The sequence below is a fragment of the Pavona decussata genome, unplaced genomic scaffold (genome assembly GCF_977016875.1).
Source record: "Pavona decussata unplaced genomic scaffold, jaPavDecu1.1 SCAFFOLD_106, whole genome shotgun sequence".
NCBI classification, from domain to species: Eukaryota; Metazoa; Cnidaria; class Anthozoa; order Scleractinia; family Agariciidae; genus Pavona; species Pavona decussata.
Genome location: NW_028145520.1, coordinates 216,152 through 242,229, shown reverse-complemented (window position 1 = coordinate 242,229; position 26,078 = coordinate 216,152). Strand labels below are relative to the sequence as shown.

At 40.2% G+C, this 26,078-nt stretch overlaps 1 pseudogene; it reads right to left on the bottom strand.

Annotated features, from left to right (window-relative positions):
* Positions 1–751: 751 nt before the first annotated feature.
* On the bottom strand, positions 752–1,486 carry LOC146471075 (uncharacterized; annotated as a pseudogene).
* Between the last annotated feature and the right edge of the window lie 24,592 nt (positions 1,487–26,078).

Genomic DNA, 26,078 nt, shown 5'->3' with positions numbered 1-26,078 from the left:
AGATAACGCTCAATCGATGCTATTAAAGCCATGTAGAGTTAAAGGCTCGTACTCATCTCCGTTCTTCTTTCTCACAGAGAGTAGGAGTCTGCGGAAATAATTGTCGAGTTCTTGTGGAGGTATCTCTTCAACTTGTCTATTCTCCTTTACCTTTGCCATGAAAGAACTCAGTAGAGCTATGTCATTTTTCGTCTTTTTTTGCGTGTTACTGTTCTCTTTGTTGTCAATAAATTCTTCCATTTCTCTAATGTCAAACGTAACAAATCTTTCTGCCATGTTTGCTGGTAATTTTCACAAGTTATAAGCCGAAAACAACCGAGAAACAGAGAATGAGAGGAAACTTCCTTCGCAAACTCGCGAACGATCTACAACGATCCTTGCCGGGTCCCAACGAAAGTGCAAGTTGCCATGGCAACAAAAGAAGATTTCCTGATTTCTGTTTGGCTGATATTTTACACGTCAAAATATCGTATTTTTACATGTGAAAATATATGGATTTTCTCAGTGGCAGAAATTCTAATAAAACACTGGTGTTTTAATAATAAATGAATATTTGCTGGAATTTATGAAGACATGTTGCGTATCACAAAAGTTAATGAAGGGAGAATGTCCACTTCCTGTCGGCAGAGATCCACTCTTGATGTCACGGAAAAGATGGCATAATGAAAATAGCGGGCGCTTCGAATTTGTAGCAGCCTTTTCCAACTGAAAACGCGCTCGCTTTAAGAAAAGAGTTACAGATTTGGCACACCTAAAATGTGTACTTTATGACTATGTGACCAGAAAAATTAGCGTTTTGGAGGTTAACATGCCCTTTAAGCCCTTCCCAAACTCCCTTGATAATGTCTAACCACTCAGATTTCTCCAGTTTCTTTTTCTTAATGGCCATGGACAAGGTCACACACTTTTTCCTCTTTCTCCATGAAACTGCGTTATTAGCATTAATTACTCTCTCTTTATCACGTCTCCAAAAAGAAGTGGGAAGTTTCGAAGATCTCCTAAATAGTTAACCATTTTTGCTTCACAAAGTAGTTCACGCTTAACTTCACTCCTTGACTTACTTGAGTTCATCCTGAACTCCTTTACAGCGACCAGTATGCTCCTGTAATAAGCGAGGTACCATATGCCGAAGGTACCACAGCCTAGGGATTTTTCAGTGCGCACAATCTCCACCAAGTAGATTTCTTTTACATCTGAGCTCTTATCCCGTTTTTTTTTGGTTGGGCAGGCTTTTCTTTTTTACGCTAACAGGCTTGTTTGATATCCAGGTCGTCTTTCACTTTTTGATCATTTATCGGATCACCCAGTTTCAAAGCTGCGACGTTTTTTAGGGCTTTCTCGTGGTCCTTTTTGTTCCTCTACCTCCTTTTCGCATCTTTCCTCACAGTCTTCATGTTATCTTTGTCCTTTATCTTACGCTTATTTCTTGCCATCTCATCCACATGTAAATGAAAAATATATACAGTGAAATCAATTTACAATGAAAAAAATAGATACAAAGGCGAAAAATTTATACAAGGACCAAGATTTCTAGAACTTTATTAAAAAAATTTCTGAAGATGTCTTCAAAGCAAACCCAAAATAATGAAGAGTATAAAAAAAACCAAGTGTTTCAGCACTCGGTGCTAAAAAAGCAGCTTACAGATTGGTTTTGGCGGGATTTCAATTCAGCAGTTAAAGGAAGCATTGTTCTCCCCCCTTTAAAGTCCACCACATGAAAGACACTTCTCCTTTCCCGGTTTTTGGCAATCATGGAGATTTACCAAACGCATTGCGACTCATGTCCAGCTATCTTCAATACAACAACTGTGCTGCTGCGACACAAGTGCAAAGTATGCTGAAGCAAACTCAATCAAATCGTTACCGTTTTACAGTGGTGAGGGAATTAGACTAAGCCTACCATCATGTCAGTGGAAAGGAAGAAGACACGTTAACTACAAACAAGGGCTCGGTGGTGTTGTGGATAGCATAACCTCCTGTCTGCACCGACACAGCGTCAAAACGTCTACGCATGCGCCAATTTTGGGCATTTCCGGTCGAGATCATGCTTTCCGGTTAGGGTTTTGTTTCGATCTGTTGGCATTTATAAAAAAACTTTTCTGCTGTGGATCAGTAACCACATGTGAAAGATAAAGTGGACCAATGATTAAGAAAAGGTAAGTTCACCATAATTTCTTACAATGGTTGATTCTGAAGTCGGGTGGTGTTGATTATCTTTTACAAAACATCCAAAATATGAATTGACACTGACTCAACGCGTATTCGCCCACCATTTCAGCCCAAGTTTTGAATATTTTGTCGGTTGGTGAATCTTGTTTTAACACCTAGCTCTACGATTGCAATTTGTCCGTTCTTCAACAATTCAGATGTTCTTGGGAAGACTGCTGTTACAAATTCTCATTTATATATTTTTTTATTAGTGAGACCCAAGGAAGACGCAAAGTCTATCTGTTTCAAATGTTATTATCAGCAACGACGCAAGTCTGAAGCCTTTCACCAGGTCATTTTGTCTGGTAAATGAATGACTTCAAACTTTGAAAATTATGGTCACCAAAGCATTCAACCTGAAGCTAAAGTTACAACATGCATGCAAGTATGGCTGGAAAACGTTCTGGTTGCGAAATAAGTTGGTGAAAAGCGCCAAGCAGGCTAATTGACGTTTCATTTAAAATGATTTGTCATTTTATTTTAATTTTTCTCTTTCTCTCTCTCAAAAAAAGGGAAAATGCCACTGAAATGCTCGAATAATGGTTAATGCTTTTGCTTCACCAAAATCGAAAAAATGCTAGCATAATTTGTGCAAAAGCCTAAATTTGCCCAAGGTAAAAAAAGAGAACTAAGAAAAAGACTAGGCTGGTGCTGAAGCCTAAAATTCTGCCAGAATTTATCACATCTCTGGATGCCCCATGTTGCTGAATAAATAATCCTTCTTCCTTATGCATTAAATGTGTCTTTTGTGACCTTAAATGATAATAATAATAAATAGTATCAGGAGCCCAGATATTATTTGAAATAAATGTGATGGTATATTTCCAGCCTGGTGAATAAATGAGAATGATGAATTATTCTAGAAAGTGACACAGGCATACTCGGGAAAAAGAAAGAAGAAGAAATGCCTGTGTCACTTTCTAGAATAATTCATCATTCTCAATAAATATTATTTGTAGCCCCCTTTTTATGGACACTGTAAGTAAAAATGTAAGAAAATAATTACATTTTTCTTGTTTAATTCATTTCAGGGGTTTCATATGATAGTAGTATATTCTGTATGTTGAAACCTCATGGTGAAAGAAGAATCAAATGTGTAATCTTATTATAAGTAGATTCTAGATTTGTCTGCTGTTATGGTTGATAAACATGATTATTCCAGCTTGGGAGTGTTCCTCATATGCAAGGCAAGGGAAATAAATATACCTGAGACAAGTCAAGTCAGCTTAAAAGAAACTAATATAACATGTGATTTATTGTGTAATCAAGATTACCAGAAATATTGTATGATATGCAATAAAACAACTGTTCTCTCTTCTTGTAATACAAGATGCTCATCACTCATTCTTGGATCATCTCGCAAAATAATATTTTGATTAGGATCCAAGAATCCAATTATAGTGTAGAATGGGATTAAAAAGACCAGGTGCATTTTTCTCTGCAAACTTTTCCATCTCTGAGGGTGTGTACAGTGCAAGTGCAATGTTGCCTTCATGTTGATTCTTTTTTTTTTCTCTTGCTCAAGTAGTTGTGTAGTTAAACTGACCTGATGAGTCTTTGAAAACTGTTTCAATGCTGTACTATACATGTCTCTCTACTAGGACATCTCCATGACAATTGACTTTCACAGCTCCAAAAGAAGTTTGTATTGTCCTCCAGGTGTCCTGATTTGGAAGCACTTCTACAAATCTCTTTTATTATTACTATTGTTATTATTATTATTATTATTATTATTATTATTATTTCTTTTGCTAAATATATACAATAATTGTGGAAAGATGCCTTTACTTTGAACAAATATACAGCAACTATTTAAATTAAAATTTACAACTTTGGGTTGTAAACTTAGCAACGTTAATAATGATGAAGTTATCTTTGTATGTGAAAGTAAAAGGCAAAGTTAAAAATTATGGAACTAATAATAGAAAGAGCAAGGCAGGGTATGTTTGATGAAGAAAGGCCATGCCGTTTGAAATATTGTAAACGAAAAATATATTTCTCTGACTGTGAAATTAGCCTTGCTCTTTAAATTATTTGTTCTACAATTTATTGCTCCTTTACTATGGGATCTGGTACTTTTATTTTATCACAGTGGTCCTTGCAAGCACAGCTACTGCTCTTCACTTAAAAATTATGCACAACCCAGAACCGAAATTGGACAATAAAGCTCAGATTAACGTTTCTATATGCCATTAATCTGCACGTCAACTGTGTCAATTATCATTAGCAAAGACATGTAAGTAACCTTTTGTTTTGAGGTACCAGCCTCTTTCGGCTTATATTCTGCATGCGTGGTGAACTTTTCTTCTTGGTCGACATTCTCAGCACATCTGTAGCAGCACCTTGTTACTGGACGATAAGGAACATTACCTGCCTTTCCAACAGCGTCCAGCACGGTACAAAGTCGAGAAGGTATCCCGTTTTTGTGGAGAGCTCGCGAGTAGTTTTCCTGAGGAAGCAAACACCGGTTGTTTCCCTCCTTATTTCGTCCCAGTGAACCGGCAAACTATTGAACCAACTGGATGTTCAGCGGCCCTAGCTAACTGAGGTGTCAAGAAGTAATGTCAGCCTCCGCATTTTCGTTTACTTAACCTTTTCCCACACTTCTTGTCTTGCGAAGAACAACATAACAACCACAGACTGACAAAACTATTCTTCTCAAGCGCGAGCGGGTCGCATCTTCGAACATGGTTTTCACCCTTGGTGCAAGCACCAAACCCCTTGGTGCAAAGGTTTGAAAAGAGCAAAATAAATTAACTCACCAGGAAAACAATTTTTATACTTAAGTTTGTTTCCTAACTCTTGAGTTTGGTTTTTAAACTTCGCGCGACGGGAGTTTTTTGTTTATGCAATAGGTTTTAATAGCTAATCGGAAATACGACACTGACCGGAAGTTCAGGGGTTTGCACATGTGCAGTGCGTTTTGCCGCTGTGTCGTCTGCACCCCAAAGCTCCTGGTAATGACCATGAAATAAATGCAAGGGTTATGGGTAGAGTGAACAAAATGGTTTGACTTGGCAATGTAAGCACTAAATAAATGGATGCTTGTATCAAGCTAGAGACAAGAATATTTATTATTACAGTTGTGTTTAACCTAATCCTTTGATGCATTATTTTATTTCTTTATTTATTTTTAAAGAGAAATGGTGTCGAGTAGTAAGGTTTCATGTGCCAAGAGAATATGTCCAGATTTTGTTGGCGGACATGCCGAATGTTTTTATTAACAAGGCAAGAGAAAAGAGGTATTTGTGGCCCCCCTGTATGAAGGGAGGCATCTAAAGTCCTTCATTATAGAGACTTTCAGATGTCAGACATTGTTAGTGCCTTGGCTGATCGCAGCGGAATACCTCTTAACGCAAAAAAGAAGTACACAAGAGGCATGGAGGTAGAAGAAACTAGTAGTCCGCTGACTGGAAGGGAAGCCTTGGAGGCAGCGAAAGCAAGAGCTAAAGGAGGAGAAAAAGGCTGTCAGTCTCCCACTAGGCATTTGCAGCTCATTGTTGGGTGGGGAGAGGGAAGAGCAACGTGAGAATTTGAGATTATTTTGTGACCACAACTTTTCTCCAACACTAACCACAGAAAACTGACATTAAGATTTTATGTTTCAAAAGTTTTGTTTTGATTTAAGTTAATTTTCATTATTCAAAGTAAGGAGTAGCTGTACAAGAAGGTTGTTATTATGAACTGATAATTTCAAAACCACTGTTGCAAGATAAATTCTCTGTACCTGGGTACACACCTGTATAGCAAAGATGACTTGGTTATCCAAAACGTGGTTACTGTGGGTTAACCACCACCCTGAAATTTGTGATTGACTTTCTTTCAAATGGTGGACCTTCAAGGGAACGTTGTGTAGGACTTTGGTACCTGCAGTGTGCAATGCAGGGATGTAAGTAATTGCCTCTTCATTTGTTGTAGTCCATTTGTCTTGTCGTCTTTGAAGATTATCCACACGAGTTTGCTCTATAAGTACTCACCACATACTTCTACTTTGTAGCAGCTCAAGCTGAATAAACGTCTAAAGAGAGACAGGAACATTTCAGTTATCTGAGTTCTTAATCAATGACTGAAAATGAAACGAAGTCCAATAAGGACTGACTACCCAAGAAAGACAGAACAGAATAAGAAGTCAGTCTTAAAAGTGTTAATTCTGCCTTCAGATAACAACAGTGCATAAAAAGTGTGCCCTGCATTGTGCAATGTAGTGTTACTTACATCCCTGCAGTGTGCAATGCAGGGATGTAAGTAATTGCCTCTTCATTTGTTTTGGTCCATTTGTCTTGTCGTCTTTGAAGATTATCCACACGAGTTTGCTCTATAAGTACTCACCACATACTTCTACTTTGTAGCAGCTCAAGCTGAATAAACGTCTAAAGAGGGACAGGAACATTTCAGTTATCTGAGTTCTTAATCAGTGACTGAAAATGAAACGAAGTCCAATAAGGACTGACTACCCAAGAAAGACAACAGAATAAGAAGTCAGTCTTAAAAGTGTTAATTCTGCCTTCAGATAACAACAGTCCATAAATAAACTCACTACCCAAACGGAACAGAACCAGTTAGTTCAAAATAATAATAATAATAATAATAATAATAATAGTAATAATAATAATAGTAATAATAATAATAATAATAATAATAATCATAATAATAATAATAATAATAATAATAATAGTAATAATAATCATAATAATAATCTTTCTATTACATTTGTGCTGCATGCAATTTTTTTCTTCCGACAAGTGCTTGCAGGAAGTTTTTTCAAAATTACCCTCACCCCCCTGAGAAAAAGTGAATAATCCTGACCAACTTCCAACAATGCTGATAAACAAAATATAATAGAAACTGACGGGTTTAATTTATTATTACCTTTAACGATCCATGAATGCAATGTCTGGATTCAGAGCTTTCAACTGTAAAGGGGACTCAAAAGAAAGTAATGGCGATATTTTCTCTGTTGTGTTCAAAAAATGGGCTGAGCTGTATGTGCAAATTAAGAGACAATCAAGGAGCCACTTCAAGCAAATAACCACAATAATTTGGTATGGAGACAGTTTGCGAAGGATATGAAAACATGAAGATGATTATCTTTACGTTCTCTTAGAATCCCATTTAAAACTCATCATTTCACTTACCTTTTGGGGAATAGTGCTAGTGATTTTTCTCCTGCACGTGCTTCTCCGCTTGAATGAAGGAGGTTGAATTCAAAGAATTCTGTCGATCAAATCAGTTAGACTTTCTGCGTACAGTAATTCTCCACAAAAGCGGACATTGTCAAAATTTCCTTTTTTCCCTTACTTCGTCCACAGAAGACTTCATAATTGTCGCTTTAAAACCTTGATCTTGCCCGTCTAGTTTTCCCGCCAGATTGCAAAAATGTGGCATAAATAAGGTCAAAAAGTCGACCAGGAGCTCCATCATTTAACCGCAAGTCTCTCTCCATTTTCCCAAACTACCCCTGACTTGTTAATTAAACACCGAAAAATCACCCTCCTCCTACGCCTGTGGAAAATTGTCATCCGCAAAGTTAAGGGTACCTATCAGTGACTGAAGTTCTTGCAGTGTTGTTGACCGCTGAGATTGGAAAGTGGAGAGAGCAGACTTGATCCTCTCTACCTGATCCTCGGGTAGCCTTGCCTCCATTTTCCCAGAATCTAGTATGATACCCATGAACTGAATAATTTGAGAAGGCCCCTTGGTTTTGGATCCGGAGATAGGGATATTCAAATTTTTGAAGGTGAATATCATACTTGACAGACTTGCCCGGCAAAGTGAATCCAGCGGAGGGGTAGGACAGGGTGGTTCCAGTATGAGGAAATCGTCCAAGATGTGGCAGACAAAGGAAGTGGAACATTTGTTGAGTAAAATACACTCAATGGCATCAGACAATTGGTTAAAAATGTACACGGCAGAGCAAAGACCAAAGGGGAGCACCTTGTCGAAATAATACTGCCCTTTCTAGAACATCCCCAAAAGTTCCCAGTCATCCGGATGGACTGGAATGAGGCAAAAAGCAGACTCTATGTCTGTTTTACCCATGTAGCAGCCACGGCCAAATTCTTGAATTGCTGCAATGGCATTGGCAATGGTAATATATTGAAGGGAGAAATGATCCTTTCCAATAAAATAATTGATGCTAGAGGTGCCAGACTTAGGGTAGGATAGATGGAATATGGTTCGGAATTTGTTTGAATGTTTTTTGGGAACAAGACCGATTGGCGAAACCTGAAAATATTGAAATGGGGTGTGGAAAAGGGGCCCATGGTACACCCTTTTGAAACCTCATCAGCTAAATTTGTTGTAACCACCTCAGGATTTAAATAAGCAGTAGGTAAGTTTTTTGAAAAGCGTGGGGATATAGGATCAGAATAACCAATCGTAGCCCCCTCCCTCAGCTCTGAACACAGTTTGTTGACAAATTCCCTTTCAGGATGATTGGAGTAGGCCTAGTATAAGCTTTCTACATTGAGAGGAGTATCTACACCACCAAAGCGACTTTTCTCGGTGGCGGGTGCTTTGGTGCTGGGGGGGAGTGACTTTCCTACCCTTAGGGGAGGTTCTTTTTCTGTTCCATAGTTAGTGGGGCACTTAATCCCGGGCTGATCTTTCATACACCCAGACCTGTTACATTTGTGGGCATAGTTGCAAGGTTTTCTGGCACAGGGAGCCTCCTGTTGAAGTTGTGACAAGTGCGGTTTTCGATCCCCCTAGAGGTACTTGACGATGAGGGTCCTGACTGGAAAACCCCAATGTCTTCCTATGGAAGTGAAAGTGCCACTGTAAAGGCTTTGAGCCATAAATGACTGCCAATTGTTGACTATTGCAATGACTTGTTAGTGACAGTCTTCTGCCGGAACTTTATGTCATACACACACCAGCCTAACCTCTTATGGTATCTAGCAGCATAGCGAATGAGAGACGTATGCTCTAGTAGCTCAGAGGCATGGTGTGGGAACTTGCTTATTAGATCACCCATGTAGGCACTAAAGGCCATCGTCCACTCTGAGATGTCAGTTATTGATGTAGCTTTGACCTTATTTACTTTGATGACTGTATTTTCAACAGTTAAGGTAAGCGGCTCATCCTGGGACAGATTTAAGACGTTAAAGTTCTTGGGAAGCAACTTAGTTCCATGAACTCACCGGTGAGGATCTCCTTGGCCAGTTTTGTCGGAAGCTCGTGCATGGAATCCATTGCTGTGTCTGCTGCAGATGTAGAGCTTGGACTTGAAATTTGTGATTCGGGTAGGCCATTGCTTGTAGATAATGCTAGCGCTGCTGAAGAAGTTGGCGTTACATCCACAGAGGGTTCTCCTGCGGGGGTGGAGACCCTTGGCCGGCTGACAAAAGCTCATCTTGTGAACAATTTTTTAACAAGGTACTAGTGAGCAGCACACAGCAGCGAAATCTTGTTGACTCAAGGTTTATTCTCCGACCGCTTTCGTCTGATAACTACAGACTTCATCAGGGAGTATGGAACGAGATTACATGGGGAACTTATTTATACACTCGTACAATACAAATCATGTTCCCGTAAGGGTGTGAACAACAAAACACCCACAAGAAATACGTGCAGGATATGACTGGAATCCTGCGTAGAAGGTGTGATGTTCAATTTTGGGGCTCACGGATTTAACATTAGCCGCAAAAAACAATCACTTACATAGATGTGCTAGCTTGTTAGTAGATTTATAACTAAAAATACAGTTGAGATTGGGCAAATGCTTAAGGATAACCTTTTTGATCCCTACATGACTGCAATTAAAATACGTTTTGAATACCACCCCTCTTAGTCGTGAAGACTTATTATACTCAGAGAACCATTTCTTTCTGTTGCTATAGCTTATGTCCTTGAATATGGGAAGCAAAAACTTAGCAGGATATCCCCAAGGCGTAAACGCTTCCAGAATAGCTGACGTCTCATTGAATGAACTATAAGCCGAACTATTTCTGGTGTAACGTATAAGTTCACCTTTGATGAAAGCTTTTTTTGTTGCTACCAGGGTGAAATGACTCGAATGGTATATAGAGATACTTATCAAGTGGTTTCTGAAAAGTAGAATACTGCAGTGTGTTAAAACTAGGGTCCTTAAAAAGTAACAAAAGTCTAGAAAAGAAATCTTAGACTCGCTAATTTCGTAAGTTATCTTAATGTGTTCATCCTCGGAGTGAAAAGCACAAAGAAATTCTAAGAGTTTCTCGTTTGGGCCATCCCAGATGATAAATATGTAGAAAGTTAATTATCGACAGAAGTGCTCGATGTCTCTCTCGTGATAGTACATAAAAGCGTTTGCGGCTGTGACTGCAAAGGGAGTTCCCATGGCAATACCAAACGTTTGATGGTATGTATATCATCGCTAAATTCTGATTTAAGAAAATTATTCTCAAAGACAAGTCGAGGGAGTTGAACCAAGAGAGCGGTCTGAGCCACCTTGCCCTCTCTAAGCAAGAGGTCAAGTGCAACAATAGCCTTCTTAGTGTCAATGTTCGGATAAAGTGATGACCCGTCCGCTGTAGCCAGAAGGCAATCAGCGGGTAGCTCAAGTTGCTCTAAACATTGAATTAATTCACCAGAGTCACGCAATACTGTAGGCATAGTAATGACGGGTTTAACTAGCTCATCCACAAATATACTAATAGGTCTAGTAATATAAGAGTGAGACGCTACAATAGGCCTGCCAGCGATAGGTGACTTATGGATCGTAGGAATAATATAGCGGGATCAAAACTCTTAGTATTATTGTCTAAGCTACGAAGAAACTTGAGCGAGTTAGGGGGAGAAAATGTGAGTAACTATGAGTGAGTTTCTCTCTAGACTCAATTACCTTACGACGTCCAAAAGTCCAGTCATCTTTTGTTACTTTTGTGTAAGAATTAGTGTCATTACGGAGCTTAAGAGTCTCATTTTCAATCCACTCCATGGAAACGAGAGCAGGTCCAAGGTTTTTGTCCGTTGACAGGATGCGAACCGTAGGGTCTTCCTTGATTTCTCATAGGCCAGTTCGCTCGTCACAGCTTAAATTGTTCTTCCACAGTGGTGTGTTATCGCTGAAGTTTTCTAGTAGCTCTTGGTGCACGTAATATAGGCTTTCCTCGAGGTCCGGATCTTCCCGTGGCGGATTCCAGTCTGATTTTACATACAGTTTTGGGTTAAAATCAGGGTCGTCGGGATGGTCAGCATATTTGTAGTGTAATTGGATGCTCCGACAGTAATCCTGTATTTGCTGTGTAAAGACATTAGCAGCAGGTGATCTGAGCGAGGGTCTTAATTTTAAACCCAAGCCAAGAGCTTGTGACTGCGTCGCATTGAGAGACACCTGCGATAAGTTGTGAAATTCCAGATTGCGAGGTAAAATGTCAAAAACTGGTTTCTTCACCATTTTATCTAGCCATTTAGTGTACTTGTCCCGCTGGTCTACCTCACGGCACCGATTGCGGGGCTTTTTGAGTTTTTTTGACGGTTTTCGGCGAGTGTCAGGGAATATGACCCGTGACTGTGGCGTTTGCTGCTTGGTGCGTGATCCACTGCGCCTGCCTTGTGCATTATGTGACCGGCGAGGTGCTGAAGACGATTGGTTGCGAACAGCTTTAGCTTGTTTATTACCATTTCATTTTCCGTTTCTGGACGTTGATCTGGATTTACCATTTTCTCCTGAGCTATGGTGAGGGGGCTGTTTTTTCTTGGCTGGAGCAGACACGTTTTGGAGTTTGGAGACTTCTTTTTGGAGTTCACGAGCGACCATGTCCCTTATGGATTGTTTGTTTGGCTGAAATTCCCTTTCCATTTGCTCCGTGTCCTTTTTTGCCTTCTTAGCCTGTTTGAGAGTCCCCGCTACTTGCCTAGAGGTCCTGATAGCGACAACGATCATAATCATGATCATAAGGGCCATTATGTCACTTATGTCGTAGTGGGAACGCCGAAAAACATAATCATAATCACAAGAAAATGATCGAGTATTTTCTTATGATTATGACTATGTGTATAATTATGTTTATGTCGTAGTGGGAACGTAAAATCTAACGGCCATAGTCGTAATCATAAGGACTAACATGTATTCATTGTATTTTGGCCAATAAACGTCCTAGTTCCAGTAATTTGCAGTTGGTGCTATTCCAATATGACGTTCAACTTTGAGGAGCGTCTGGCTAGCTTAGTTTAAAGTTTCCCGATTTTTAATAATAAATCTTTGAAGGACTTCATACGTTTCCCTTGCTCTGAATATCGGTCTCACCCAGAAGCGCCTTTAATTTCCCCTGTTTTCTCTCAAGTGGAACTGTTGTGATTCAAGAAGTAAAAGAACTAATACACAATGTATTATGATAATTCGATGGCGAAATTATTCTTGATTAGATGCACTTGATGCGAAAAAATTCATCATTGCTGCAATTAATGTTAGATTTGAAAAGGAGCCATTTTTAAAGCATTGTTTACAAAACAAATAGAAAATAATCTAAAGTCGACGGCTTGTATATATACATTCCCACTAAAATCATAACAACTTAATGATTATTATTATAATCGTTATGTCGCTAGTGGGAACCAAGCCTTACAATACCCTGTGATTAAATGTTACTGGGGACATCTGAATAGTAATTTCTTACTTCTTCAATTTTTTTACGATCGACGCTAGTAAACCTTTGCAGTATCTGAGAAAAACAACATTCCCGTTGGCTCTCCGTAATTATGATAGCATATAAATGTTTGCACAAATTAATTTCATTAATTAATTAATCTCCCTATTAAGTATTTAAAATTGCCCATTCTGGGCAGTCTTCAGGCTTGTTACTATTGGCCAACATGGAGCCGCGGTCTCTAATGCGTTTGCCTGTTGGCCTACATAAAATTTATCTAACGCATTTTTCTTTATCAGATTCCTGCTTTCCCAGGAAAGCTACTTTATATAATAAACAGATTTGCCAGCCTCGTCAATGTCTGTGTCCTCTGAACTCATGTAGTCTTCTGTTAGGACTTCCGCCATTTCGACTTTTTCCCCTTGGCTTTACCCTATTTTGTTTAAGGCCAGGGGGTTCTATGTGTTAGTTTGTGTAGAAGCAAATTATAGAAAAGGCAGAGAAAGAAAGATAACGTGTCTATGTTACAGGTAAAATTTTAATTCAGGTTTAAAAAAATTTTTAACTTAGGTTATTGCGCTTTGCAACGATTGCTTGCGTGATCAAGTGGATATGAAGAAGGATTACAGAGCGGAAAGTTGAGAGTTCGAATCTTGGTAAGTGCGTTTAAAAAAAAGAACAATTATTTCTACTTGATATTTGTATGTGGGGGTGGTGTGGTCACATGAGGCTGGGGGGGGGGGGTAGGAACAGGGGTAGGATATGGGAGATAAGAGAGAAGGAGAATACAAAATTCTTTTTTTATTCTTTTTCAGAACCCCCCAAAAATGCCATGCCCTATTTTTTACTACACCCCCTCCAGAAAGGGAAAGCCCTTTTTTAGACAGTTGATAGGAAAAAATAACCTAGGTTAATTTAAAATTTACCTAGGTTGAAAAAACTTACCTAAAGTTAATTTTGACCGGTAACATCTATAGAATTGGTGGAATAGCCAGTTGGTTTTAGTTTAAAAAAAAAAACTGTACAAAGAAAAGTATATATATGTTATTGAATTAGCGTGAGGTCCGTATTGGGAAAATATTAGTCGAGTTCCTTTTTTTGCAAGTTTATGGACCGAGCCGAAGGCGAGGTCCATAAACTTGCAAAAAAAGGACGAGACCAATATTTTCCCAATACGGACCGAACAAGCTAGTTCAATAAGGTTTTTATTATATAGGCTTTCCCGCTTGTCGCTTTCTAGTCCGCGTGAAACTTGTTTATGATCAAGTTGTGCGAGAAAAAGTGCAAGAAAGCCTTCTCAATGCTGACGCGTACTCACAAACAAAAACCACGTGGAATAATTCTGATTGGCTCGCGCATGAAAAGGCGACTTTTTATTGGTCAAGGTTTGACACGAAAGATTGACATGTCTCGTCAATCGAAGTGAAAAAGTTCGAAAAATGAAAATTTAGCTCATTTGAGATTCCGAAGAAAATGCATTTCTTAAACGTGTTGAATGTTTAAAAGTGTCAACTTTTGAGAAAGACTTACTATGGAATGAATGAAAATAGATGAAATTGAAGCTTTTGTAGTCAAAATTGCATTTCAATCGTCTTCATCGTCACTTAAAATGGCTCGGCGCTTGCGAAGCGGTGGCTGATCATGATTCGTAATCTGGATGTTAAGCGAGCAGTTTTGGAAATTTGCTCCTTGAAAAATAGCCGATCCGGCTTCTTTTGTGGTCGCCATACTGGTACTTTCCACCGTAGTTGTTGCCTGTGTATTGCCAACTGCTTGGAGCTCGCTTGTGGTTGTTGATGAGCGACTGAGGGCTAACGACATTCTTCGTTGATGCTGAATGGAAGCCGATTTGTAGGAATCCAGGCTTTTCAGATTTCGATGTCCACTCAGTTGGGCCACGAAATTTTCAGGAACATCTGAATCCAGCAATCGTGAAATGCAGGTCTTTCGAACCGAGTGATTGGTAACGCGTCCTGGCAAACCAGCATTTTGGGCAGCTTTGGTGAGTAGCTTCCCGATTTCATTCTTGCCAAGCGGACTTTTCTTGTACCACACTGCATCAGTAGCCTTTCTTTGATGTTTTGCGGCCAAGTAGAATGGTGCCTCTGGTTGATTCATCTCGATGGGCCTGTGACTTCTGAACAGCTTATAGTACTTGACTGGACATCGCTCGTTATCAGTAGCTTGAGCAGTAGGATAAAATGCTCGGTGACCGCTTGCTTTGTCCTGCCCCTGGCGCGTCTTTGAGCCTCTCTCAGCTTTCCAGACCAGCATTTCATTGCCTGTGTCCGGGTCAGTTTCAAGGCTGACGTCGCCCCACTGAAGCCTTCTACTTTCATCTCTTGCTCTGAAGCCAAAATGTAAAGCCAGGAGCCACCAAACTGTGCGCTGTAGAGCAACCGGGTTGTGCTTGCCAAATTCTCCTTCGGCAAAGAGCTTGTCTTCTTTAACAGCGGTGACTTCTCGGCTTGCTTGTGGACGATTGCCTTTCCCTCTCTCCACGACAAGCTGTTTTCTTTTTGCACTGAGGACTTCTCGGGATAGCTTGAATTCGTCACCTTGAATGAGATTGGCTTGTGACCCGTGGGTATTAAGATAACGCTGGATGCTTCGTTGCAGGCAAGTCAGAGTTCCAGGTTCGTATTCGTCGCCATTTTTCTTTCTTACATCTTTAAAAAAAGCGCAGAGCAGCAGATTAAGTTCCACCCAGGGTATTGCCTCAATATTCCTGAACTCGTTCCGTTGGTGGCAAAATTTTCCCCATATTTTAAGGTCAGATTTGGTTTTTTCTGTAGTGCTTCTGGCCTGCTGTTGCTCAATGAAGTTGCGGTACTCTGAGGCCTTGTCAACGGAATCTTCTTTGGTTTTTTCGTCGAGTTTGTTGTTTTCAGAGCTTGTTTTCGTTCCTTCGTCAGTGCTCTTGGAGTAAAACTCCGACATCACGATTTAAACCGACAGTTCCTACTATATTAAGTTAATTGGAAACAGTTTTACTTTGCGTTGTCAAAACTGAAACAGTAACCACGAAACACTTGACGCTAGCGGTCCATCTTAGCGGTCCGTATAGGAAAATTCGGACCGCTCAGGGAGCCAATTAAAATGCTCCTTTTCATCGCGGACCAGTTCAGCTATATAATAAAGGTGGAGTAATACTACTACAGTCTCATTTTTGACGAATTCTAGTCTACCTCTGATTTTTTCGTATACTTTTTTTCTGTTTTGGTGCCTGTCATAACTGTTGCCCCATTGGATCCTAGGCTCATAATCTTCTGTGGTTTCACACCTCGTTTATCAAACTCCTTTATGAGAACATTTGCTATGGCATTTCCTGTAGCTTCAGTTCTACATTAGTTACAAAATGTGCTGTCGCTCATCTTTTTGTCAATTAGTGGGTGTACGACACCAGCTTCTTTGTGTCCATGTTTGCAAACCCTGTTCTGGATGTGTTGAATCCCTGGACAAGAAGTCGTCTGTTTTGCTCCTTGACTTGCAGGAGTTCAGAAGTAAATTCAACAGAAATAATCCAAAAGGGTCGAATTTGAGTCAGCAATGTGAAGCAACTCCTGGTGCACTTCTCAAAAGGTCAGCAAAAACGAGTCCACCCCTTCAGAGGAAGCATTCAAAGGTATGCGGAAAGTCGTTTGAACATCAACAGATTCACTAGCAACCTTTGTGTTACTGTTGGTGTCAAAATGAGGGATCCCTGTGAAGGGTTCCCCTCCGCTGATGAAACCAGCGGTTTAAAAGGAAGGATTTGTACGTATGGTTGGGTGAAGGTTGTAAGCACAAAAAGAAAACTTGGTTAAAATGAAAAAGTGGTTAGAGGAAAATTGAGAGGGTAATTACTGAAATGCAGTAAACCTCAACTCAGTAAGGGTTATAAAGTAAATAAAAGCTCTATCATGAACGAAAAAATGATATAATGATATAAAGCTAAAGCAACCATAATCTAATCAAAATAAAATGAAACAATTTGGTGAAAATGGAAATGTAGTTGAAAGATATCTTCGTTCTTTTTGAAAATTTTAAAGTTGGAAACGAAAATAAACAAACGTGTTTGTTTATTTTAGAGTATGTGATCTACGAGAGTATGTGATCAAAAATCTGCAAGTGTTGCTTTTTATTGAAATCAGAAAGTACTCAAAATTGAGTCAAAATTACGTAGAAATAACAGAACCCACTGTCATAGGAAAAAGAAAAAACCTGATTCCAGGCAGTTTTTCTCACCACTGCGTTTTTGTAATTCGGGTCTGTAGTTTTCCATACTGCTGGAAATGTTTGATTTCCCCTATAAGACGTGCTTCTACAACTGAATATTTTCCCATGTTTATGCCGATTTTGGCGATTTAATGCAAAATGGCGTCCACATGGTAACTGGTGTCATGTGACAAAATCCAAAAGTGTGATTGGTTAAATCGTGTGTAAAGTGCAGACAGCTGTGAAGAAAGTTGAACTAACTTCAACTTTTGCAAAAACCCTTACAATTGCTGCGTGCCTATATGTGTGGGTAACGTATGTAAATACCTAAAAAAAAGCGTGGCATTACAAATTGGCACTTTTATACGTACATAAGTTTCACATACATTAACATGTGTCGACAAAAATGCAACCGTAGAAATCCATCTTAAGTTGTGATATAATGAAGTAAAGCGGAATGCTGGTTGCTTCCCTCTCTTCACTGTCACTGGTTCAATGGTGGGAAAGGAGACTGTTACCAGGATAGCTAGTTCTCTGCATCTAAAAAGGAATTTTTTACCAACCCCATACAGTGACGACTGTAATGTAATTTTTGTGGTAGAGCTCTGATCACCCTTTCATTTGCATAGTCTTTCTGCAGAAGCTCTAATGCATCTTCTGATGAATCGGGAACTTCTCATCCGCCAATATCGATGCAACATATGAACCCTAGCCTGTCATTGCTATTGCCCTTTTTCCAAAAGCAAACAAAATGGAATTAATCATTAAAAAACCACTTCACCATTTCCTGTTTTCCCTTATTGAAAGAAATTTGTAGTACATACATCAAATCTATGAGTATACAGGTAGTCAAAAAGAAGGTTTTTAACAGTGGTTGCACTGAGTCCCAGCTGATATCGTTCCGAAGCATAGAAAGACACGTCACAGGTTGCCCATTTTGCATGAGTGCAGCCCCAAGTCCCTTATTGCTGGCATCACAGTGGACGGTGAGCTCCTCATCAGGGTTGTAGTATATCAACAAAGTTGCCTGTGTCACAAGTTCTTTGACTTTCTCAAATGCTGTGTCATGTTTATGTTGCCATTGCCATAATGCTTCTTTCTGCATTAACTGCTGAATATGCTAGCTGAGTGAAGAACTTAGCAAGGCTGTTCACTAAACCACAGAATCTTCTCACGGGTTTGACATTGCCAGGCTTGGGCATATTGTGTACTGCTTCGACCTTCTCTGGATCCGGTTTGAGAGCATTTCCTGTGACCAGATGTCCCGTGTGGGGGTTCTCCTTGGAAACAGCTTTAACTTCTTGTTCATCTTCACTTCTCTTACTCTGCATAGCTGCAAGAACTGATGTAACTTTCTGTTGCAGTCAGCTGTTTCCTGTTTCTCGGTATCTCCAACACCATATATGACCATGTCATCATGAACTGTCAGTATCTCTCTCTTCAGAGTTTTGTTTAGCTGTTGTGGGTCCAAAGAAAGTCTCAATTCCCCGGACTCCGTTGTTGCAATGACTAGGTTGCTCACCCAATCAGTGGGCCCATCAACAGGCATCAGAACACCAATGTCTGCCAGTCTCTCAAGCTTTGCTTTAAGCTTTGGCTGAATAGCAAATGGCACATGATGTGATGGAGCAATATTTGGCGGCACTGTAGGGTCAACATCTTTGTATTCTTCTATAATCTCTTGGGCTGTCAGTGTTTTCTTGTCTTGTGCTTTAAGGGTGGCCACTTTTTCGAAATTCTCCTCATGCACTTCAATGAGTCCCATTTGTTGAAATGTTTCACTCATCAATGTGTCAACAGTCAGAAAACACACCGAAACGAATCCAGCACTGAAAACACATAACTTTTATTCAAAGGCAGAGAGAGAGTGTGCAAAAGACCCATTGGCTTATATAAGGTGGCAGAACTTTCTAGAATTACAACCTGACAAAAACTGCTTTAACCGGTAATTTCCTGCCTTGTGAACATCACAGTTGGCACACGAAAGCTTCTGGAAACCTAGACAGTTTATGAATGCGTAAATAGTCTCTAAACAGTCCCTAAATCCATTGAGGACATTTCGCTAAGAGTGTACATGTATTTCAAACACTCCTCACTCCCATGGGTAATGTCCAACCATCTCCTTTATTCCACACATCATTCGCAGCTTCACGAACCGATCCCGACTCAGTCCCTTAGTAAGCATGTCAGCAACCATCTCCTCTGTAGGACAGTACTGTAGTTCCACGTTTCCTTTCTCTACTTGTTCCTGAATGAAGTGTTACTTGATTCCAATGTGTTTGGCTCGACCATCAAACTGGGGGTTCTTGGCTAGACAGATTGCTGACTTGTTGTCTTCAAAGATCTGAGTTGCTACTGTTGGGTTGTTTCTTAAATCGGTCAGCAGCTGTCGCATTCAGATTGCTTCTTGTGCTGCACATGCCAATGCCATGTACTCAGCTTCCACAGTTGAGAGTGCCACACACGTCTGTTTCTTGCTTCTCCAGCTGATAGCTGCATCAGTCATCTGGAACAAGTATCCTGACATTGATTTGCGATCATCTATGTCTCCAGCCCAGTCAGCATCAGAGTATCCAATGCAGTTGCTTAATCCGTCTTTGCTGTAAAGGAGTCCCAAATGCAAGGTACCTTTCTGGTAGCGTATGATTCATTTAACTGCGATCCAGTGTTGTTTGGAGGGGTTGGCACAGAACTTGGCCACATTGCTTACGCCATATGTGATGTCTGGTCTTGTCATGATTGAAGGGTACAGTAGACTACCAACTACAGATTGAAACTGCTTGATCGATACTGTCACAGCCTTTGGTCATCTTGACGTGCTTAGAGCTGACATCTACTGGTGTGTCAATTGGCTTGGCATCCTCCATGCCAAATTTCTTCAAGACTCTTTGGGCATACGCTGGCTGGCCAATCCAAACTTCTCAGTTTGCTGGTTTGGATCACCTTGACACCCAGGGAATGGTGCGGTTCACCCATATCTTTAACTTTGAATCCTCTGGCAAGAGCTTTCTTGGCTTCCACTATCCGCTTGTCGCTTTTTATAGCCAACACGATATCGTCAACGTGAATGGCAATTATGAACATTTCTTTTTCTGAAGCCATATAGATGCATGGGTCACTAAGGTGAACGCGCACACACAGCACGGTCGCCAATAAAACAAAAGAACCGTGCCTCAAGACGGTAACTGCGTGTAAGTCACTTTCCTCATTAGTGTTCAAGTTATTGTTTTCCTTCGCACGCTGAAGACAACGTAGGGTGTTGAGATTCCTGTGGGCGATATCACACGTACTGACATGGTGACCGTGTCAGCATCAGTGAAACTCATGTTATTATTTAACTGATTTCGTTGCCTCAGCTTTTTCTTTCCAGAGAAGCTCAGATGAGTTTGAAGGGAAAGTCACTGGAAACGGTCACCAACAGGTAGCGGAGTCGCAGATCACAGTCCTCAATTTCGTACGGGTTGCCTGCACAAACTTTTTACATGAACTAATGAGTTTTACGATTTGTATATGCATATTCATGGCATTTGTGACATCCAACCTTTATTCCCCACTTCCACATTGTCGATATTACACTTGGTTAAATGCCTCTCAAAAGTTTGCATAGCTGTTGTTATCACTTCTTTGGGAAAACTGCATTTTTCTCAAGAGCATTTGAAAAGAACATAAATCCAAATATTTGGGGGGGTGGGAAGTGAAAGTGGAAGTGGTGAATTGTTTGACTTGAGTCAAAATTTGTAAAGTCAGAATTTGACAGATTGTGCACTGTCTCATTAGAACGACCTTGACAGGACTGCCTTTAAGGCCAGGGTCTAGGGTTAGGCTGCTGGCTTCTGAGACAATGACAAGTACAACACTTCAATCTTCAGTCGCTTTAATTAATCTTTGTCCCACCTATTTAAAAAAAATAGTGGTAGAGAAAGCCTTGGAAAGGCTTAACAATATAATAATAACCTCGTGGTGTATTTGGTTTTCTACCATATAAACAGAAAGACAACAACTCGAGGAATGCTCCTAAATATTACTTGTGGTCATTGAATTAACAGTTGACATTATCAATGAAATCGTCTTCCACAAAAACAAACAGCTTATAAATAACATTGACTGCAGTAATATCTTAAAACATCAACAAAACATGCAAAACAACTTTAATGTATGTCTTGTTAAAGGGGCACGTGGTCTAGTTTTGTTCCTAAATGCTATATTGCTGCACTGAACCTGTCCACAACAGCAATCTTGCGGTATGGATGACAAGCATACAAATGCATTGAAACGTGGAAAAATCGGCCCATTTCATTTCCAACATGTCTTGAAAACTGGGAAAAAAAATCCCAGAAATGTATTGTGCTAAATGGCCTTCCTTATAGTGTTGCATTATTTTATCACAAAATTGAGAACAAAATCCTTATGACAGTGCCCCTTTATCGGTGCCAAAACAGGAAGAGATAGTATGTGATCTTGGGAATGTTGAAAATACCCAAACATTCCGTCGAGGGTATTTCAAAGTCCCTCATGACATTTCTCAAAGAAATATCCTCGAGGGAATGTTTGGGTATTTTCAACATTTCCAGTATCAGATAGTAACCTCAAGGGATGTGGTGCCCCTTGTGGTGTGATACTTTGCCTCTCAAAGTATACCTTGTTGGCAGTTTCATGGTATCTGGTAGCTGCATAACCAGTATTGTCACTGGCTTTCCGTGAGCTGGCCTTAAAAAGGTGGCTGTAAAGAAGGTTGTTTATCCCCATTTTCGTTACCAGTTGGTCATGGTCTGACATTTTGCATAATTGGGAAGCGATAAGATCTAAAAACAAACTTTCTTCATATTTCCCTTCTTTCTGATTGTCTTTATTCACAAGGTGCTGTCCAAAAGCTTTTTAGAAATTCAATTTCCGATCCTTCTATTCCTGCAGTTGGTTTAGGACGCTTGGTATGAAGATACTTTGGCCTGCCAGTGACTTTAGATTTGTACAAGGGATCAGACTCAGACAGACGAGAGACTTTTTCTGGAGGCTTGGTATTTGCAAAGTGACAACCACGCGGGAAACGAATGTATTGCTATCCCAGATGTCTACAAAACCCTCATGTAAACACGCGCGGCTGCAGTTTGCTGCATTTTGCTAGCGTAGCACTCGCAGAACTGTGAACATTTCAAAGCCGTGATTCAGTTGGCTTTTAAAAATAACCGATGAAGGCTGAAGTTGTTTGGCCGAAACGTCTTTGATGCTTAATTAACGTTGTTTCTAACGTTAACAATAGTCAGTGCCACACAAATTTTTTAGTTCTGATGTCTATCCCTGACTGCAATTTTAGTATTTTTAGTGCAAATATTTCATTTATCCCTTTCCCTTGGCTGCTCAACAATATATAAAGGGTGCTGCTTTACCCCATGCTTGTTTACTGAGACCAAACAACATTAATAAAACATATTCCAATTTGGAGTAATTGGCTATGGGCAAAAACCCATAGCTGCTTTAATTAATTACTAATTTGCAAATTAAATCTTATATATACAATATTGAACAAAAATTTTTCCAGGCCCAGTAAAGGTCAGGGCTACAAAAACGCAAAATTGGTTCTAATTCGCGGAGATAATGGTGCTAATTTATTACGCAAAGAGAGGCATTATCTCATCACTTCGCCATTTATACAATGGTTTTTACGGGCGCAATTGACTCGCAAAGAAAGGCGTATATTGGATATTTGGTGCGGCAGAAGATATTACCAGCCGTAGAGATAATGAAACAATGCAACATTTCACTTGCATCGGTCTACAGAATTCGAGACGAGTTCATATCGGTGAAACAGACCGGCCCGCATAAACGCTCAGGAGGACGTCCAAGCAAGTTGTGCGCGCGCGACCAGAGAAAAATTATTCGCTGTTTGCAAGCGCTACGAAAAGAGGAAGGACATTTTTCTTCCAGTAGGATTATGGAGCGGGCTGGTCTAAAGCCTAACGAGGTAAGCAGCAGGACCGTTAGGCGTTTTCTGCACAAGGAAGGCTACCACTACTTGCAGGCGCGTAAAAAAGGCTTGATGTCCGAGGATGACATGCGTCAACGTGTTCACTTTGCAAAGAACATAAAATATAATCACTCTCGAGATATTTGGGGGAATACGGTTGCTTTCTATTTGGATGGTGTCAGTTTCTATTATAAAAGAAATCCGGCGGATCAAGCTAGAGTGCCACAAGGGAGAGTATGGAGGAGAGCGTGCGAAGGGCTTATTCAGGGATGCACGGCTAAAGGATGCAAAGAGGGGAGTGGAGGTCGCGTTTTAAGATTAATGGTGGCCATTAGTTACGGTAAAGGAGTAATTGAGTGTCATGCATATGATAATCTGGAAAGCCGTTCATTTGCCTCTTTTGTTAATGGAAAATTTGATTCTATGTTTGCAAGAGCAGACAAGAATGGTTCTCGCATGTTTGTACAAGACAATGCACCGAACCAGAATTCTGCTCTTGTTAGAAGAGTACTTAAAATGAAAAGGGCAAAACAATTATGTATACCGCCTCGCAGCCCTGACATAAATCCTATCGAGAATTTCTTTAATCTTGTTAAAAAAAAGCTGAGAAAACAGGCTCTAGAATTAAACATTACGCGTGAGACATTCAATGAATTTTCAACACGTGTAATTAGAACAATGTACAACTTTCCATCAGAGGTAATCAACAAGATTATAGACACTATGGATGGCCGTATGGATGCCATTATTACTGGAAAAGGACAACGCACTAAGTATTAATACTTGTATTCAATATACGTTTATTGTTCTTGCAACTCGGGACATGAAAGCGGTCTTTTCTGACCAAGTAATAATCAGAAGATTACGTCACGCTAGTATTTTATTGTGTTACATAGTACAGCGTGCATGACAGGCATGTCACAAATGTCAACAAATACATTCTACAAGAGAAAATGTGTCCATTTCTTGCCGTAACATCTACCTTTCTTCAGTTTGTTTACATATAACTCTTAATAACGCAAAATACTTTAATTGCATATGATTAACAAGAAGACATTTAGCACTTTCAGCGATGAACAATGATTAACAGCAGTTTTGTATTAAAAGAAATGACTATCTATTCTTTTTACGAGCATTCAGTGTTAACCGTTGAAAACCTGTGTTAATCGTTGTTTTATTTCACCATTGCCTTGAAACTGTCAAGTTAATCGTTACACCCCGAATTCTAGGTCTGGTTTGCCACAAATAAGGCTTGCAAAACATCGTGCACATGGCAGGATTTCTCTTTGCTGCTCCCGCGGGATTTGAAAATTGAAATAAAAAATTCTCCAACGGACATTCATCATTTCCGTTTCACGTTCATCTACTAAGCCATTTTTAACATACATGAGCGGACGCTTTCCTGTGCAGAAGATTGGAGTATCAGCAGTCAGGGAAATATCCTTTGCAAAATGAGTTTTTGGTGCGGGTAAATGAACAACGTGTCCCTCTAACAAAAGCAGCAAGTCATGCCACGGGATGAGTTGGGGCGACCACCGGAAGTCATTTAAAAATATGCACTCGGCACTGTCAACTCCCACCCATGCAAAGCTCCCCGAAGCGGGGTTACAAAATGTATTATAGATCGGGGTTAGGGGATTAAACAAAAATGATTTGCCACAATTCGCAGCTCCTACTGTCATAAGATTTCTGTACTTCCCCCTTCCCTTAATCAAGGCATCACTTACAGCTTCTCTAAAGACAGCTATGGGTAGGCCGTTGTTTTGAAGGACCTCTTTGGCGCAATCCAACCACTCCCCATTGCATCCCTCAGCACAATTTCCCTCTTTGGCTTCTTGCAATATGTCCATGCGGCTTTACCTTGGATGAGCCAACTTTTTGGGTGCTGCTTGTATATCCCAGGCGGAATTAAGAATGTCCGCGACTACCTTTAGACTACGAGTGATTAGGAATTCTGCAAGATCCGTTTTTCCCGCTTCTTTCTGTTCAAAAGCTAAGGCTTGAAGCTCTGTTAAAGTTTTTATACCCGTTTCCACAATAATTTCCGAGACTTCATACGGGGAAAGTCGCTTCTTTCGCCTCTTGCTGGCCAGTGAGGTCACTTGGGGATTTTCCTCTGAGTCTTGCTCTGAATCGCTGTCTTCTTCTTCATTTTCGTCCAATGTACTTTTCGTGTGCTGAGAACGCCGTGCTCGACTCGCCGAGCTTGTTTGGGGTTCACGATTATGACCAAGATAAGGGTGATTTGGACTTTCTGTAAACTCGCGATCACATTTTGTGACATAACGCCATGCGCTGAAATAGTTGTGATGCTTGTTGGAAAAGTGAACTGAAATCCCGAATTCCTTCAATAGAAATTCCTTTGCCGATAACCAGCGTTGATTACGATCCAGTTTCAGTGCGAGATGATAATGTTCACCACCGTTCTTATGTTTCTCCCGACAGCAACACCACTGAACAACTCTCACTTTGCCTTGAGAAAAGGCGGACACAACTGCTGAGGCGAAATTTTCCCGGGGTTGGAAATTTAGTAATATCTGCCTGGCTATTTGTCACCAAATAAACACTGCGTAGGTCACTTTTAAGGAGAGAATCTTCGGATAACGATTTACCCGGCTCCTCTGAACTTGATTCATCACTTTCATAGCTTTGCAAAAGATCCATAGTGTTGGTGGTTACTAACTTCACCGAACAATGGCACATCAAGTGGCCAGAATGACACGCGACTTGTTTATATCACAACCGGCGTGATCTATTTTTGGCTTGTTACATCTCTGCTAAATAAAACACTGACGTTAACGTACGCGTAACTTAAGAAACACCGACAGGTGTGTCTAAACACGGCTCCCTGGAAGTTCAAAGTTTTTGAGTTCTGAGGAAATGGAAAAACATTGGCTAACACAATCGTGGACAAAACGGTTAAGAAAACCTACCCTTCCAAGCGTTTTTACAAGTAAACAATCGAATGACCATATTTTCCCCGCCCCCCTCCCCCCAACTCAATGTTGTTTGGTGGGTCACGAACAGTTTCCTGGCAATCAGCACTTCCCAAATCAACATTGTATAGGGGGAGGGGGGGAGGGAGAAGTAACTTGTAGAAATTCGAGGGGAGGAATAGGAAATAATTGTTTTTGGTGGGC